This window comes from Pelodiscus sinensis, chromosome 2 (assembly GCF_052426305.1).
Source record: "Pelodiscus sinensis isolate ZL-2025 chromosome 2, ASM5242630v1, whole genome shotgun sequence".
Classification (NCBI taxonomy): domain Eukaryota; kingdom Metazoa; phylum Chordata; order Testudines; family Trionychidae; genus Pelodiscus; species Pelodiscus sinensis.
The window spans coordinates 88,955,148-88,973,036 of NC_143053.1; the positions used below are offsets into that span (position 1 = coordinate 88,955,148).

At 42.8% G+C, this 17,889-nt stretch overlaps 1 pseudogene across 1 annotated transcript; it reads right to left on the bottom strand.

Moving 5' to 3' along the window:
* Positions 1-36: 36 nt before the first annotated feature.
* LOC149525303 (uncharacterized) lies at positions 37-14,835 on the bottom strand (annotated as a pseudogene). The gene is made up of 7 exons (XR_016348796.1): positions 14,537-14,835; positions 11,751-11,884; positions 8,110-8,196; positions 5,863-5,953; positions 4,788-4,974; positions 3,111-3,208; positions 37-310 (listed from the first exon to the last, which is right to left on the bottom strand). The product of XR_016348796.1 is annotated as an uncharacterized LOC149525303 (transcript).
* Positions 14,836-17,889: the final 3,054 nt, after the last annotated feature.

Genomic DNA, 17,889 nt, shown 5'->3' on the forward strand with positions numbered 1-17,889 from the left:
CAAAATAAAAGATACAGAATATCATAAAATTGCATGTGAGTGTCAAGATAATCAAGTTTTTATTTTGGAAAATGAACTGCTAACCTCGTAACCAAGTTGGTCTGTGTTTTGGGAGAGAATTCAACCTTCTAAATCTAAATTAAATGTTTAATTTCTATTAAGTTATATGACTATTACTAGTTACAAAAGGTGCTGCAAAAGCAAGTCCATATGTTGAAGTTATGCATTTCAAGCACTTTTCATATTGATCATTCAGTTGTATTGATTGTTGAAGAGCATACTTTAAATCTTCTATCTCGTCGAAAAATTCCTAAAAAAGAAAATTCAGTATTGATTTTTTTTTCTTAAGTTACATTTCCCATTAGGCATTGGAAGATTATAATTTTCCCCTGCTTGAGCCTACTTCTCAGGGTACAGACACAGCGAGTCTCACAGCCCCAGCAGACAGACTCAGACTTACACTGCATTCTAAAAATAGGTGTACAGACATGGCAGCTCAGGCAGGAGATGGAGGCAGGCTTCAAAGCCTGAGCCGCTACATCTACACAGCCATTTTTAGTGGAACAGAGCAATCTCAACCTGGGCTCAGACACTTGCTCCTGAGGGCCATGTAAATACACCCTGCGGGTATGTCTACACTAGTCCCCTAGATCGAACTAGGGTGGCTAACGTAGGCATTCGAAGTTGCAAATGAAGCCCGGGATTTAAATATCCCGGGATTTATTTGCATCTTCCCATCCGGGCGCCATTTTTAAATCCCCCTAGTCCGAACTAACTGCCTACGGCTACACGTGGCAGTCAAACATTAACTCGAACTAAGTCCTTAGTTCGAGTTAACTGTTACACCTCGTGGAATGTAACCGCAGGCAGTTAGTTTGGACTAGGGGGATTTAAAAATGGCACCCAGACGGGAAGATGCAAATAAAGCCCGGAATATTTAAATCCCAGGCTTCATTTGCAACTTCGAATGCCTACATTAGCCACCCTAGTTCGAACTAGGGGGCTAGTGTAGACATACCCTCAGAGTTTGCTTCAAGTTATACATGTAGGAATAACTTTGGTCACCAGGGAGACTGCAACTAGCTCTGAATTGATATGAGACAACTAACTGCAACACTGCAGCCCCAGTAGCCTCAGGGCAACAGAGCCCCAGCAGCCCCTGCGGCCACAGGACAGCGGAGCCCTGGCAGGCCCACGGCAATGGACCAGCAGTAGGTCAGGTGGGGGCAGCAGAGCCATGGGAGACTATGCGGCCCCGGGATAGCGGAGTCACAGCTGTCCTGGGGCAGTGGAGCTGCAACAGCCCTTGCAGCACCGGGAAGGGGAGCCCAGGCAGCCCTGCAGAACAGAGCCATGGCTGCCCTGGCAATCCTGGACCTGTGGAGCCGTGGCAACCCTGATGCCCCAAGGAGCCTGAACCACAAGGAGCCAGGCAACCCCAGTAGCCCTGGGGAGCAAAGCTCTGGCATCCCCAAAGCTGCAGCAGCCCCGGGGCCGTGACAGTCCCAGTTCCCAAGAACTACAGTAGCCCCAGCAGCCCCTGCAAAGCTGTGGAGGCCCCAGGACAGCAGAGTCCAAGTAGTCCTGTGGCAACCAAGCTGCAGCAGCCCCAGTGCCCTGAGGAGCAGAGCCCAGCAATCAGTTGAGTCAAGGTGACGAGAAGGAAACAGCTATAAGCATAGCTGGGAGCTTTAAGCATAGCTGGGAGCTCTTTTTGTTCAGAATATTACCAGGTTCAGTCACCACTAAGATTCACTGTTCTGCTGTCCAACTTTGAAATCCTTATGAATTATATACCTCTGTGATGTGCAGCTTCTATGTCAATCCAAGAGTCATGGACCACTATGATATTAGAAGTAACTCAACCAATCACTGCTGTTCTTACATGGCTAATTTGTATGCAACAGTTGTATTGGTTGTATGAGTCTGTGGATTATGTGACCCAATTCTCACACCCATGTGATATCACAGGTTTTTGGCTACTATTATATAAATAGCAATCATTTTAGTGACAAATAATCAAGTCCTCAGCTCTCTCTCTCATCTGAAAAACGAGATTTTCAATCACATAGTAACCCCATTCCTAAATAAAACATCAGGGTGGGCCACAGTGACTCACTAACAATTCTTAGAAAACAATCACACACAATGAATCACCAACACCACTTTCTGCCGGATCTGTATGCACTACCCAACTAAAATCTGTTTAGCTTGTTGAAGCTGTTGTGAATCACAGGACAAAGCAGTACTTTTTTAAGAAGAAGCACTAAGTTAATACTAAAAACAAGTGAAAAGTTGTATCAGTATCTGAACTTACTTTTCAAAAAACATTCATGGCTATATATTAGGATTATTCTCTCCACACCGACAGTAAAATTTTCAAAAGTACCTAACTGCACTAAGTTCCCAAATCAGTTGAATGTCAATGACCCCTCATGTGCTGCAAGTGTCCCAGTCCAAAAGCCAATGGATTAATGTTAGTCCTCCAATTTAAAAGACAAAACTAAAATAATTAGCTTTATGCAAATACAAATATCTAAAAACAGTTTAAAGGAAAACTGCTGCTAACAATGAAGAAAATTTTCATCTGCATATTCAAATAATTCAGATGAATAGTAAGATTAGGCCTCTAACCCTTACTAGATCATTTCAAGAATTACCAACACTTTCCATTAATTCCCCTTTTTTCTTCATCTAACTACCTGTTGGACAGAACTAAATCAATCATAAAGAATTTACATTTCAGTGTCTCTAACATGGAGCAAATAATCTCTCTTGATTTATCAACAAAGTGGAGGACTAGAGACAAAAGTGACCCCAATATAAAAGTGGATCCACAAGAGAATCAAACAGTGGATTCTCTTTTATATTGGGGTCACTTTAAAAGCAGAACAACATCTGAATTCCTCTTCCTGAACAAGTATGCATAGAAATTAAACCAAAGACTTTGCAAGAATTGTTGGTCTGTACTGCTTTTTAAAATACTATCAAGCAAACACATGTTAGAGTAAATTTGTACAACAGCAAATATATCATTTATGGGTAATACACAGTACGAAGTTAGTTTTATAAGTGTATCTATTACTGAATTCATCCTAAGAGCAAGTTACCTTGTCTAATGCAGCTAATTCATTTCTTTGCATTTTCCTTTCTCTGGACAACTTCTCATTTTTTTCCTTCAGCTTTTGAATTTCAAGCAACAATACCTCTATATTCAAATTAAAAATTCATATTGTATTTATTACAATGACTTCTCACACATCTGTCATAACCATATACTATATCTGATGTCTGGTGTTATTGTGATGCAAATTACAGCTAATATTTTAGAAAAAAATATGTATAATTAAAAACTGACCCTACCCATTTCCAGCAACTACAAGATCATAGGATCTGCCACGTGGATAGTTTCCATGTGAATTTTTAAAGACCAATTCTGATATTTTTGCTTGCTAGCATTTGATCTAAAAGTAACAAACTCTGCTCTCACATGTGATTTGAGGATTCTGGAGGTAAGATGAGATCTTCTGAGACATGAGAGGGTTATGCCATCTGTTACTGGATGAGAACTTTCTGTAGAATTGCAGTGAATTCTTAGTTTTAAATAAAAAGCTTGATGTCACAGTACTAATTTGGGTATTCAAGTTAAATATAATCCTGTTCCATTCTGCTCTATTTTAAAATGAATAGAATACTATTGCTAGTATAAAAATTACACTGTGTGGGGTCTACATTTGTCTCAACAGCCATAAGAAAAGTGCCCAGTTTTACAGTTCAAAAAAAGGAGGGAGGGGTGTTTGTTAAAATCTGGTTCCCTCATATAAGATCATCAAACGTTAAGATTCTGAAGTCAAAAGTATGCAACAAGACTGCCTTCAATGGGTTTATGCGTACAGCTGATAATGATATAGTAAATAATAATGCCGATAAACATGGGTGACTGGTAATGTAGGCAAGGGAAGGCATAGCCTTCCCAAAACTGCCTACACACCTGACCACTGAAGGCTGCAGCTGCAGTATGGCAACCCAGCTTCCCCAGCTGCCAGTGAAGGCTGGGGCTGTAGCACAGTAATCCTGCTCCCTGACCGCTGGGAGGGCCAGGTCGGGGCTGCAGCACAGCAACCCCAGCCCTCCACGTGACCAGGAAGAATCTGGCTGGGGGTAAGCAGGGCTTGGCTCCAGGGTCGGGTCTCAGGTGGAAGGGGCGCAGAGAAGCTGAGGCTTGCTTTCCCCAGCTGGGCTTTCACCCACTGCCTGTGCAGATGCACAAGATACAGACAGGGATGGCCTGTCCATATAGGCGAACTAGGCGTTTGCCTAGGGTGCCAAGTTAAATGGGGCACCAAATGGTAGCGCAATATCATTGAGGGGTTTGGAGGTGGGGGCACCGATTGCATAGTTCGCCTAGGGTGCCAGTTGCTGGCAGCTAGTCTAGGGCCGCCCCTGGATACAGACTATAGCTCCTTTCTCTGGGCTACACTGACTTTGTATGTTTAAGCAAAAGAAAAATGCAGCAGAAGTTTTTTTTGTCACTAAAATAAAAAGATACGAGATTAAATCCACACAATGTAGATCTATTGATCAGCTGGGTCCATTTTCATATAGCCATTTTTCAAAGTTTAATAGCTCTTCAGATACTACAAGAAGGGCTAAGAGAAACATATGGTCTTGACTGAGTCCTGTGTATTAAGCTGACATGCATTCTTTTTGATGAGGCATGACATGTAGAAAAGTATCAGAGCAGGAAGTCAATGTTTGCTTTGTAAACTGCCACACATATCAATTACCTAAATATCTGCAAGGACAGGCTCCTTTTTTACACAAGCATCTGTGAGATATTGTTACTTCTGTCTCTGCTGTTGGAGTTCTTACTCCAGAAACAGCGTTGTCCTTCTGGGAGACCTTTTTACATTCCAGCTGTTCAATTATTTGCTTTTGGCCTTGAAGCTGATGCTTTAGCTCATGAATGTTAATCTAAATTTTAAAAAAATAGAAAACTTAAAGCAGAAGTGTACAAAAATATCGATCTCAGCTTTATGTGATTAGCAATATCTCTCAAACACCAATTCAGGTTTTAAATACCTAATTTACAACAGAATTTACCAGAAAAAGCATTAAGGATAAGCAGCAAAATCCACAAACACCAATTTTAAAAAGTCTGTTATAAATACACACTCACAAATAGGAAATACCACCCCTACCACAAAAAAGTGAAACACTTTACGCTAGTCCTGATATGACCCTACTGGTATTAGCCACCCAACAACTATGACACTCCACTTTGTAAAATGATCAACCAGTGTGCATACATCTGAAGAGGAACTTAAAAAACTTAAATGTATTAAGGAAATGTTAATTTGCAACATTACATAATATTGCCAGGTACAGCATGACACACTTTTTAAAAAATAAAATATTAAAATACAATTTTCCTTATTTAGTTGCTACATTTCCATATCTGTCACTATGAATATTAATATGAAGTTTTTAAACTTTGTAACAATTATACAACTCTTTTTTCTGGCAATAACAAAAATGGTGTTTAACCCACCATAATGAACACTTAACTCTGTGGGATTGAGTCAATTCTTACAAATATCTACAAAAATAACCTAAATGCAATCAACATTAAAGTTGAGACCAAAAAGAGCAGTGACAGAATTAACTCTCAACGTCAAAATAGATCCATTCACCAGTGAACTCCACAAGGAAAAGAAGAGGACATTTGAGAGAGAGAGAGAGAGAGAGAGAGAGAGGAGGAGAAAAATATGTGACCATGTATATGAACACTAGGAAAGCTCAAAACTTGTCTTTAAGTGTTGCATTAACTTATCTGAAATACACTGAACAGTCACTACTTACAGTGAGATTTTTAATTATTTCACTTTGTTCCTGGATTGTTTTGATTTCTCTGACATAACATTTCTGCAGTTTATTATACATCTGAAGTATTCTGGTAACAGAGAAATGTGTGTGAAGTGCTGAATATAGCATGCAAACTACCATTTTAATCCATCATAAAAGCAAGCAAGCAAGAACTTGCTCACATTTGGTAATATGTTAGTTATACAGAAACCTTTTGGATTGTAGTTATATTTCATAGCTCTGAGTCTACATAAATCAGGCCCATAGATTAATTAGTGAATACGTATGGATTTTCCTATTATAGTATTAATGTGCTCATTAGCTCCTAGAAATGGAGTATAATCTTATAACCCAAGTTATTTATATTATTGTATATAAGAAGAATGTTGATACAGGTTGACCTCTCTCATCTGGCACCCTCAGGACCTAACTAGTGCTGAACCAGAGAATTTGCCAGATCACAGGAGGTCATTATTGTCTAGCAGCATTACCAACGCTTCTACTGTTTAGTGGGCTCTTAGAAGATATTTAGGGGTAAATTAGAGCTAAATAAAACAGAACACAGAGAGTCAAGACTGTTGCTGTAAACAAGCTTTATGGAACCACAGGAAACTTGCCCACTCCCATGATAAGTGGACATCCAGTTAATTAGATCATGCCCAACCATGGATGTTGCCAGACCAGAGAGTGCCAGACTAGAGAAGTTCAACCTGTATTTGAGTGGGCATATTTATGAAATAAATGCAACACAGTTAACCAAAAAAGCTGAATGTTAGACATCAACAAAAACAGTAATGTATGGATTATACCTGCAACCCTTATCCGTATGAGTAGACCCAATGACTTCATGGACTGAGAACTGGACTATTCAAACCTGACCCAGAGGTTACTGACTTCAATGCACATTGGACTGGACTTTTACTGAGCACAAGATGCTGCTGGCTATATGAAGAACCCTGGCTTTTTAACCAACTATAATAAAGCCTCAGTTTTCTATAAAGCTATATACCCAAACTCTTGAAGGTTTCTTACAGATACATTTATTTCTCAATCTTATGAAACATAGGATACTTATATGGAATAATTGGTATGTTAAATGTATTTTACTAACTTTTCAGTGAAACATCTCATAGCTAGAGTTAGAAAAGAGAAATTCGGAAACTTTTCAGGGTGTATAAGATTTATTTTTTTTACAATCTGCCCATAAAGTGAAATATGAATGCATCGCATGGAGCGGTCTCTGTTCGTGGCAGGCCTGGGCCCACTGCTGACAGAGGCTGCTCCGAAGCAGCCTCTCGTCCCCTCCCCACCAACCCCGCTGATGCCTCTGATAGAGAGGCAGCAGCATGGAGGCTGGGGGAAAGCGGCTTACGTGAGCCAGCTTCCTGCATGTTCTAGCTCCTGCCTACCCTCCTCACTCTCTGTGCTTCTGCCTCTCTATCAGAGGGGGGCAGGCAGCTCTGTGGATCTGGTGGTCACGGGGAGCCAACTTAAAAGCTTGCTCCCCATGGCACCGATTCCCCCCATTTCCCCCCACTGCCTCTGCTACATATATGATACATGATGCATGTAGTCGATAAGATTAACCGATAAGACCAGACTTGTCAATTAATCATGTATTTGACTAAATGTTGACATTCCTATTCCCCATTTCCTTCTATTTTTCCCCAATACAAAATTTCTACTCAACCCTTATACATTTTTCTTTAGTTTCATTGTCTGTGACCTAGCATTCCCTTTCGCAATACTTAAACAGAATGAATTTTCCTTTCTATAGCATAATGTAAGAACTTCTATAGCATAATGTAGTTGTGGTGGGAGAGGTCCAGGTTGGATATTAGGAAAAACTATTTCACTAGGAGGGTAGTGAAGCACTGGAATGGGTTACCTAGAGAAGTAGTGGAGTCTCCATCCCTAGAGGTATTTAAGTCTTGGCTTGACAAAGCCCTGGCCGGGTTGATTTAGTTGGGATTGGTCCTGCCTAGAGCAGGGGGCTGGACTTGATGACCTTCTGAGGTCTCTTCCAGCTCTATGATTCTATGAATTTGAATCCCTCAAACATACTGAAAGTTACTTTCAAGCAAAATCTAATATACATAAATTACATTTCTCATTAATAATATTCTCCATATTCTACCCAAGAGAAGTAAATCACCATATACATCCCTTAAAGTATGCTAATTCCACTGAGGTAATAAATGTTTTATTAGCCTTGTAAATAAGCAAGACCCCAGAAGAACTTACCTGGCACTTTCACTTTCTACTTTAATGTCCTTGTTGTGACTGCTACCTCCTTTATGCCATAAGTGCGATTCTGTTTGAACCTGAACACTTAAGATAAATGCAACAGCTTATGGATGATCTTTCTCCCACTCAACAATGCAAACAGATTTCAGAACTCTCTGATGGGAACATTTCAAAGAAGAATAAATGAAGACATTTTTCTTTTGATCTCAAAATACAAGTTTTTGCTTTTCATATTTTTCATGGAAAGTCCTATGGGAAAAGACACAGACTGCTATCTAGCTACTGTTCAAAGCACCACAACTTTTCAAAAGTCAAATTTTCACATCCAAATGTTTTAAATAGCACTAATAAAAGTATTGCACATTTTATCCACTGATGGTTTACTTGCCATCAAAAAATCCTACAGCACTTTCTATTAAGTTGGATACTGGTTGCACACTGAGTAAGCAAATGCAGCACAGATATCACAATTTAATAGAATCATAGAACACTAGAACTGGAAAGGACCTTTAGAGGTCATTGAGTCCAGTCCCCTGCCCTCACGACAGGACTAAACAGCTTCTAGATCAGGGCTATTCAACATTTGGCCCGTGGGTGAGAGCCAAAACAAAAAAGTAGTCAATATAATGGTCTTCTGTTGATAAGCGTTTTAGTAGTTAAATTCCTTAACTGTCATTGCTCATTAAAAGGGCTGTCATATGGGTAGAAATTGCATTTTATTAATATCAACAGAACTGACTTAAATTAGGATGTGACGGACTAGTCGACTAGTTGCTCCCCCCTCCCCTTTGCTGTCCAGACCCTAGGCTCCAAGCAGCGTTGCTGCTTTGAAACACCGCAAGAAGCCTGATGTCAAGCTCCTCGCGGCATTTCAAAGGGGGCAGAGCCACATGGAGACTCCCCCACTGACCCTGGACTCCGTCCAGCATCAGGCTCTTCACAGCATTTCAAATCCGCAGCGCCATGGGGAGCCTGGGATCAGTTGGAGATTCCCCCACTGATCCCGGGCTCCATGTGGCGCTGACACTTTGAAAGACTTCAGGGAGCCCAGCATCAGGCTCCCCAGCTGACAAATGCAAAGGCACAAGCGCCCTATTGGCTAATCAAATACCCGATGCAAAATGCATCGACTATTCGATTAATCAGTCGATACTTAACATCCTTAACTTAAATGGGGCCTGTGTGTTGTGTAGTCTTTCCTCAATTTTAATGCCCATCAGCAGGGTTCAACAATTAAGGTAATCTACTCGCCACGGGCGAGTAGATTATAGCCCGGCACAGCGCCACAGCACGATCAGCGCATGCGCAGTGTGCTGAACCGTGCGGCTGGCGAGCGGGGCTCGCCGCAGCTCAGTGAGCTCTGCCCATCAGTGTGAAATAACCTATTTGCATGTGTATGCAACCACATTTAAGTTGCAGTCCTCAGCATGTGCTGTATCATTGTGGGCTCTGAAGCTTCCAAAGTTGAGTAGCCCTGTTCTAGATCATCTCTGACAGATGCCTATCTAACTTGCTCTTGAATATCTCCAGTGATGGAGCTTCCACAACCTCCCTAGGCAATTTATTCCAGTATTTAACTTCCCTGACAAGTTTTTTTTATGTTCAGCCTAAACCTCCCTTGCTGCAATTTAAGTCCATTGCTTCTTGTCCTATCATCAGAGACCAAGGAGAACAATTTTTCTCCCTTCTCCTTGTAACTCCCTTTTAGATACTTGAAAACAGCTATCATGTCCCGTCTTCTCTTTTCTAAACTAAGCAAGCCCAATTCTTTCAGTCTTCCCTCATAAGACATGTTTTCTAAACTTTTAATAATTTTTGTTGTTCTTCTCTGGATCTTCTCCAATTTCTCCACATCTTTCTCAAAATGTGGTGCCCAGAACTGGACATACTACTCCAATTGAGGCCTAATTAGTGCAGAGTAGGGCAAAAGAATTACTTCTCGTGTCTTGCTCACAACACTCCTATTAATGCATCCCAGAATCATGTTTGCTTTTTTTGCAACAGTGTCACAATGCTGATTCATATTTAGCTTATGGTCCACTATGACCCCTATATCCCTTTCTGCTGTACTCCTTCCTAGACAGTTGCTTCCCATTCTGTATGTGTGAAACTGATTGTTCCTTCTTAAGAGGAGTACTTTGCATTTGTCCTTATTAAACTTCATCCAGTTTGCCTCAGACCATTTCTCCAGTTTGTCCAGAGCATTTTGAATTATGACCCTATCCTCCAAAGGAGTTGCAACCCCTCCCAGCTTGGTACCATTTGCATACTTAATAAGTATAATTTCTATGCCAATATCTAAATCGTTGATGAAGATATTGAACAGAACTGGTCCCAAAACAGACCTCTGTGGAGCCCTACTTGTTATGACCTTTCCAGCATGACTCTGAGCCATTAATAACTACTCTCTGAGAACAGTTATCCAACCATTTATAAACCCACCTTACAGTAGTCCCATCTTGGTTGTATTTCCCTAGTTTATTAATAAAAAGGTTATGCAAGACTGTATCAAATGCTTTACTGAGGTCTAGATATACCACATCCACCAATTCTCCCTTATCCACAAGACTTATTATCTTATCAAAGAAAGTTATGATTGGTTTGACATGATTTGTTCTTTACAAATCCATGCTGGTTGTTATCTATCATCTTCTTATCTTCCAGGTGTTTGCAGATGAATTTCTTAATTACTTACTCCATTATCTTCCCTGGCATAGAAGTTAAACTGACTGGTCTGTAATTTACTGGGTTGTTCTTATTTCCCTTTTTATAGATGGGTACTATATTTTCCCTTTTTCAGTCTTCTAATATGTCTCCCAACTTCCATGATTTTCAAAGATGATAGCTTAAGGCTCAGATACCTCCTCTATCAGCGCCTTGAGTATTCTAGGATGCATTTCATCAGGCTGTGGTGACATGCAGACATCTAACTTTTCTAAATAATTTTTTACTTGTTCTTTTTTTAAACTTCTAAACCAACCCCATTTCCACTATCACTCACTATGTTAGGCATCCTGTCACCATCAATCTTCTTGACAAAAAGTGAAAGAAGTCATTAAGACCTCTGCCATTTCCACGTTTCCTTTTATTGTTTTCCCCCTCTTCACTGAGCAGAGGCCTACCCTGCCATTGGTCTTCCTCTTGCTTCTAATATATTTGTAGAATGTCTTCTTGTTACTCTTTATGACTGAACTCATTTTGTGCCTTTGCATTTCTAATCTTGCCTCTGCATACTTGCATTATTTGCCTATATTCATCCTTCGTAATTTGACCTAGTTTCCACTTTTTATAGGACTCCTTTTGATTTTTAGATCATGTAAGATATCCTGGTTAAGCCAAAGTGATCTCTTGCCGTACTTTCTATCTTTCATATGCAATTTGCTATTGCACTGACAGGGTTAATTCTGTCCCAAGCATCAGGATTGCCCTCTACTCTTTCTTGAGCAGTGAACCAAGATTTGTATAATCTTTTTTCCCTTGTGTAGACAACCACCAAAGATAAACAGAACAACTTGGTTTAATGGCCCCTCTAAAAGATGACATAGGGGACAAGTATCCATGTTCTGCATGGCATTCTCACCCCTGCACTCAGGTCCAACTCTCAAATCGAGACTTGAATCTACGGAAATAATTCTTACTCTCTGCTTGTGACATGCATGAATTGCTGCAGATGCATTTTCTCCCGGATCTGAATCAAATCATTTTCTAGCTCTTGATTTTTTCTACGCAGTCTTTTCAATTTCTTAAGTAGCTGTTCGTTTTCATCACTAAGCTGGAAAGTAAGAGAAAAACATTCACCAAATGAAATTTTCAAATGCATTTCTATACACAAAAAGAAGCGAGAAAGTACTCATGCATTTGGGCTATATTTGGAGAAATATAGGTCTCGACTCTGTAACCACACATGTACTTGTTTTTATATATAATTAGTTCTATTGAAGCTCTTAATATATAAATAGCTTTAGGATGAGAAGCAATTCAAATGTTTACATAGTTTTCATCTTTTTAAGTAGTTTATTCCACTATTCAACTATCTTTAAAATTAGGAAAAGCTTTCTAATAGCTAACCCAAATCTCCCTTGCTAACACTAACATGACTGTTTCTTATCCTACATTGTCATTGGACATGGAGACCAATTGATCAGTGAGACCATCCTCTTTATTGTAATATTTTATATATTTGAAAGCTCTTGTGCCCATGCCCTCAGTCTTCTCTCTAGATCAAGCATGCTCAATCTTTCAATCGCTCCTTATTAGTCATATTTCCAGGTCCCTTACTTTTTTTGCTCCCCTCTGGACTCTTGATTTGTTCACAACTTTTTAAAATGTAGCATCCTAGAATGGACATACAGGTTGGACCTCCCTGGTCCAGCATCCATGGGACCTGACCATCCTGAACAAGGGAATTTGCCAAATCAAGAGGTCCTCTGTCACTGGCCTCCCAGGTACCCGCAGGCTTCCACTTCTGGCCCCTGCTGACTTCCCAGCCCTCCGCCTTGAGCCAGCTTTGCTGCCAGACCCCTCAGCCCTGGGACTTCCAGATGCACTGCTGGACCCCCTTGCTGCAGTGTTCCCCATGCCACCTGAGCCCCTTGCTGCAGGGCTCTTCCACTGCCTGGGCCCCTGCCATGCCCCTGGCTGCACTGCTAGAGCCCTTCAAGCCACTTGAGCTCCCTGCTTCAGGGCTCCTAGGCACTCCACAAGGCTCCCTACACCACCTGAGCCCCTGCTGTTGGGACACTAGATCTCCCCACACCTTCAGAGCCCTATGCTATGGGGCTCCTTATGCTGCCAGAACCAGCTGCTGTAGGGCTCCTCACTGCACCGCAGGACTCCCCAGGTTGCCTAAGCCCTCTGTCCCAAGGCTCCTGGACCACCACTGACCTCCCTGCCCCTGGGCTCTCTGGTCCAGGAACATCCATGGTGGACAAGAGAATCCCCATTTAGGAAGGTACAACCTGTAGTGCTCTAGCTAGGGCCTTTTCAGTGTCAAGCAGGGAACTATTACCTGCCATTTTTCACATGGCACGCCTGTTACAGAGAATAATTATCTGCCATGACACACAGATGGCACACCTGTTAATATGTCCCAGAAAGACACTTGCCTTTTTGGTAACAACTTCACACTGTTGACTCATTTTCAGTTTGTGATCCACTATTAACCAAAGATTCTTTTTTGCAGCACTGTTGCCCAGCCAACACTGCTAACTTGATCAGGCTTATTTCTGAAGACACTTGTGTTTTTGATTATTTTTACATATAAGTTGTCCCATTGAAATCAGCTAGATTACTCAAGCAACTAAAATTAAGGATGCAGTAAATGTTTGCAGGATCAGGATCATAAGGTTATTATAAAATAAGTTTTAAAAATAAAAAAGTACACTTCAAATTGGGAGGTATGAATTAGGCTATTGTAAATCCAAATAGTAACAGCTAGACCTTAAGAAGTTTATATTTAGATACTATACAGTATTCACTTCATCTCCTAATCAGCAAGAGAGTAGTTTAAGATGTTGTAAACATGCAAGAGCTAAACACACATAATGAAAACAACAGAAATAATTTAACAATTTAAATGCCAAGTGGTCACAGTGAGCAATTAATGTGTTCATCTCCTTTTATCCTAAACATACTTACAAACTAAGGGCCTGGTCCTAGTCATATCCATGGAAGCGAGCCCTTATGGAGCCAATTGAATGACGAATTAAGAGACGGATTTCTCAAAAATTTACTCATCTAATTTTAGCATGGAAATAATTTCACTTAAGTCTGAGACCAAGTTAGGCATGTATTTCTCTACTTTGATCAATCAGGATTTAGGCAAGTAAAATGACTTGTATACATGCATGATGGACTTGGCCCTTAAACAGATCCCTAGGTTTATCCTGCTGTTGGAAATGCAGCTAACAGGGTGCCTCCTGTACATCAGCTGTAAAGAACAATATCAACGTGGTTAACTAGGGAAGGGGGGCAGCTAAAACTAGTAAGGTTTCTACAGAACTGCTCCTTGTAGCAGCTACTGGCCGGTACAATCGTAAGGAACTGCTCCTATGAGATCCTGCTCCCGCAAGTAGCACAGTCCGACAGTTCCCCGCCGACCCCCGCTCTGTTCAGCCTCCTTTCTCCGTTGCTAACCCCCTGGGGGATTAGTCGGCAGCAATGTATAGCTCAGCAGAGCTGCCGAGCATGCGCAGAGCAGCGCTACGGGGCAGCAGTTCTGTACCAAGCACCGGACCCCGCACGCTGGACCGGGGCCGCGAGCCGCCTGCTGCGGACACAAGGGGGCAGCCGCGGCGGAGCCTCTTCCGGAGCCGGGGGCAGCTCCACCGTTCACAGGAGGCAGCCCCGGCCCGCCGGCTGCTGAGGCGCCGCATGGGGGCAAACGGGGCCTCCCGCCTCGGAGCTGCCCCAGCGCCTCACTCACTTGGAGACACCTGTGGACTGCGGGCAGCTCCATGGGCCCAGAGGAGAGGCCCGGGGGCAGCAGGGCCGGGCGCGAGACCCCGGTAGCTGGGCCCTAACGGTTCAACCGACGCCCGGGATTATGGGAGCCCTCCCCCCTTCCAACGGCTCCTGCCTGCCCGCCCGCCCGTTCGCTTTCCCTCCCTGTGTGCCTCTCCCGGGCGTGCAGGTGCAAGGACGAGGGCGCCGCAATGCCAATAGTGAATGAGGACACAGGGGCGGGGGATTAGTCCATTATCACGGCCGCGTGCCCCAGCTCCAGGCAGGCAGGCTTCGGGCACCTAAGTACCCTGGCTGGCGGCGTGTGGGTGATGTCATTAACCTGCGACTCTGCTGCTTCAGGGCCCCTCCTGGGTGCCATGGAGACGGAAGCAAAGGGGGGGGGCTAGTTCCTCTCGCGGGCCCGGCAGGGATCTCAGCTAGGCGCGGGCGACCCTAAGTCGTTCTGTTCCAGGGCCTGGGCCGCGTGTCTTAGCGCTGCGCGCGCGCTCAGACCGCAGCAGCGTGGTTTTGCTAGCGGGACTTGCTGTGCCCCGCTGATCGCCTGGGTGGTTGGGGTTAGCAGTACAACACTGCCCTGGGGCGAGTGGGGCTTGCGGAGGAGGGGTGCAGGGAGGGCCACCCAGAGCAGTGCAGGCTTGGGCCCCCCCCCCTTTTAGCAATTACAATTTTGGCAGGTGCACAGTGCACCTCCCGAGGGCTTCCCCTAGTCACCACTGAAGGATGCTGCGCACAAGCAGGTGTGCATACCCACACATGAATTCTTGGGGTTGACACACATGCTCATACTGAATGGAGTTGACGTGCACACAAGCACACATGCACACGCTGGATGTGTGGGGTTGGCAATGCCAATACTGCACACACGTGCATGTGCGCACAAGGGTGCCAATAGCTACACCAGATCCTTGGACAAGGTGGGAGGGGCTGGTTGGCTCTGTGTTCCTGGAAGAGACGGCAACAGACAGCACTCAGTGCCACCGGGAGCATGCCACGCTGCACAGTTGCGTAGCCGGTGGCTGGAAAGAAACTCTACTTTGAAGAGGAAGCTGCCGCTTCTCTCCAACCATTGGTTGCACGGCTGCCCCATTCCGCCAGCGTCCTCTGGCCTGCACTCGCAGCCTCCTGATGAGCAGGGGCTGGGTTCAGCCCGGAGCAACCAGTGATGGGGCTGGCTGCTAGAGCCAGTGCAGAACCCATGGGAGCTGATGCCCAGAAGTCGTCTTCAGAATCTCCACCTACCTCTTCATCCTCCTCTAAATTAAACATGCCTTTCCTCAAACACCAGCATTTAAAGTTGAATAAAAAGCTATTTCCACTATTTTTCATTGCAAATACACAGTATTTCAGCTACATTATGGATTAAATAGGCTCTTTATGGTCTAGCTGGGAAGTTAACTACCACTTATAACATTGTTTCTAAGGGAAAATGTGTTCCAAGTTCTAAACAACTGACTTAAAAATGAACTTTTGGAGCACAACCCAATATGTTGGGGACTTCCTGTACATATCCGTGTTCAATCCTGTATCTCCATAGCTGGCATGGCAGAGCAATTTGAAAAAGACAGAGCAAGAAGACTAAACACTGATCGAAAGCACCCCTGTACTCACCCCTACACATGATAGTAATAATAATCTTTGGCTGTGTCTGCACTGCAGGCTACTTGCACAAGAACTGTTTTGCGCAAGAGTTCTTGCGCAAGACCTTTTGCTTAAGAGCACGTCCACACTGCCATGTGCTTTTGCACAAGAGATGTGCTTTTGTGCAAGAGCGTTTATGGCAGTGTAGATGCTCTCTTGTGCAAGAAAGCTCTGATGGCCTTTTTAGCCACAAGGGTTTCTTGTGCAAGAAACCCCTGTTGCCTATCCACACTTCCTTCTTATGCAAGATATCTTGCGGAAGAGGGCTTATTCCTCATGGGGAGAGGAATAACTCTTGTGCAAGAACCCCTCTGTTCTGATGCTTTACTGTAAATTTACTTGCGCAAGAACGCGTGTGCAGTGTAGACACTCCACAAGTTTTTGCGCAAGAATAGCCGTTCGTGCACAAAAAGCCTGCAGTATAGACGTAGCCTTTGGGCAAAGCATGCCTTGCAAGATCTCAATTAAAAACACATTGATCATCAGTATTCTTGTGTAATGTATGTATTAAATACATATTAAGAGTTCTGAACATAAGCTAAAATTATTAATACATTTATTGGACAAGTCTGAGGAATGGGTAAATTAATATGTCAAAGACAAAGGACAAGTTATAGGTGATGTGTGGCAGGAAAAGGAGGGGAGGCATTGGTCCTACCTCTCCCTGCCACTGCTCCACCATTGCTCCACTCCTCCCTGCCCACCTCTTCCAGCACTCCCCCAAGTGGCACGACTTCACTTCACAACTACATAGATGGAAACGGGTGGAATCTGGCAACCCTAAGCATGGGCAACAGTAAACAATATGTCTTATGGACTGTACATAGAACTCCAATGAGCTGCAGGTTGCCCACCACTGTGTTAGGCTGTTTGAGTGGCCCGGGGGGGAGCTGTAACAGCAAAACATTGTGAGGCATTGGGATGTTTATGGGGTAGATTGTGGCTCAATCTCTTACTGGTCTGGACTGCATCCCAGAATGTAATAACTGGATTTTGAGCCTTGTCTGTAGAAAGGGTCCCAATTTGCTTAAACTAACACTAGTCCTGAGGGCCTAAAAAAAATCCTCCCAAATTCTAAATCCCTTGCAAAACACTGGAGGTTAGACAAGTATAACAGGACATTTAATCCCATCACACACACACTAGAGTCAACATTTTCAAAAGTGGATATTGATTTTGGGTAGCTCAATTTTGGGGTGTCCCAAATGAAATCAGTGGGAACTGCAGCTGTGCACCTTTGAAAATCAGGCCCAAAGTATCTCGGCTTGCTCATTCAAAACCAGGAACACCCAAAACTAGTATATCCTGTTAAAAATATTTGCTTATATTGAGAAGTTTATGTGCATAGCAAATGTTGAATGTCTGATCCTTGTTTTAACTGGAAAACATTCTCATTTCCAGGGCATACATTACTATTAAAAAATATATCTGTGCCAATAAATATTTCAAATTACACTGATTTTTATTTTCAGTTAGACACTCATAAAGTACTTATTAAGTACAAACTGGAGGTTTTAAGTTGTTGCAAGTGAAAACAGACAGATCAAAGTAAGTTACTAAATTAAAATAAATAGACAACACATAGCTAGTTCTAATTCACTAAAAAACTTACTATAAGCAGATTCTTATCCTAAAGAGCTGTTCTTATTTCAGGCAAGTCTTCAAGTTAAAAAT